The sequence below is a fragment of the Musa acuminata genome, unplaced genomic scaffold, assembly GCF_036884655.1.
Source record: "Musa acuminata AAA Group cultivar baxijiao unplaced genomic scaffold, Cavendish_Baxijiao_AAA HiC_scaffold_1033, whole genome shotgun sequence".
In the NCBI taxonomy this organism is placed as follows: Eukaryota; Viridiplantae; Streptophyta; class Magnoliopsida; order Zingiberales; family Musaceae; genus Musa; species Musa acuminata.
In genome coordinates this window covers 180,944-182,592 of record NW_027021247.1, presented here as the reverse complement: position 1 = coordinate 182,592, position 1,649 = coordinate 180,944, and positions in this window count along the sequence as shown.

Below are 1,649 nucleotides of genomic sequence, written 5' to 3'. Positions count from 1 at the left end.
GGGGCACTATTTTCACCTCATTGCAACAATCACTCAACATTCACTTTATCCTATATTTAAACATTCAAGTCAGTACAATTTGTTTTATGAATTGTGTAAGCTAACCTCTTGTGTGCTAGACTTTCTTTTTTTCTAGCATTTTTGCTTCTCTTTTATGATGCTAGCAAGCAAGTAGTCTTGCTTCTTCTTTTAGATGAACAAACATCACATGGTTCAAACATCCAATGGTGCAAATATTACAATCATCACATGAATAAAAGAGAGATTAAGTCATGAATTTGAAAGTCCATGAATCAAAGCACTACTTTTACAAATAGAAAAGGGAAGGATTCATGAATCAAATCTCTTCTTTTGTAAATAGTGAGAAGAATGAATGATTTAAAAGAGACTCAAGTTACGAAAATGAGAAATATGAAAAATGTACAATAGTAATTCATGTATTAGGAAGATTTAACATGCCTAATTCTCTTTTTATAAAATCAAATTGTTCCTCATTTAATGGTTTTATAAAAATATCAGCTAATTAATATTTTGTATCAATAAATTCTAAAGATATATTATGGTTATTAACATGATCTCTAATAAAATAATATCTAATATTAATATGCTTAGTTCTAAAGTGTTGAATGAGATTTTTTATTAAGCATATTGTACTAGTATTATCATTTTTTATAGGGATATTTTCAAGTAAATTTTATAATCTTCTAAAATATTTTTCATCTATATAACTTATGCATAATATACACCTGCTGCTATATACTCAGCTTCGGTTGTAGATAGTAAAACTGAATTTTGTTTCTTGGAAAATCAAGAGATAAACAATGATACAATCATGAGAAAACTCTAGTATTTTTATACCTAAAATGAATATGCAAAAAATTATGTAAACTTTATGAGAATATATAAACAACAATGATTTGAATTATTTTTAAGGATATAAACAACAGTGATCCCAGTTTTCATATTTAGCTGGTGGTGACTACATTACGTAAGAGTAACTCCGCGTCAAGTGATCATAGAGTAAATCGGGTCAATGATTTTAGACCGATCATACAATGAATTGATCCAATTCCTTTATTATAGCACTCTTAAATGGACATACAATACATTTCAAAATAATATAGATCCGTTCAAAAATACTGTAATCAATGTGGAAGTTTTTATATTTATTTATTTTTTTATTTCTAAACTAATAAAGATATGTATTTGAAATCTATTTTTTTTATATGAGTCAAATTTCATACCTTTTTGAGTCTATTTGTTTTAGTTATAATATTTTTGAATAGATTTATAATATTTTATATAGTTAAGTTTTATTGGTTTCAGTGAACCTCTTAAGCCCTTTATAGTTTATTCGTATCTAAAATGATCCTTATATTTTTTAAAACATAGCATATAAGTCTCTCTTATCAAGTCTGAGTTAACAAAGTCTGTTTACATAACATACTGATTTATAATAAATTATTAATATAATGATACGTATAATTTTATTAATAAACAATTAAGACTATTATAAATGGCGGAAGGAGGCGTTATCGTGGAAGTGACCACTAACATCAGCATTGAGCTGTTATTGCTATTGCATAGCAAGGCGTCATACGCATGCAGCCTTTTCCACACTGACGACGAGCTCTGGAGCTTCCGGTCCT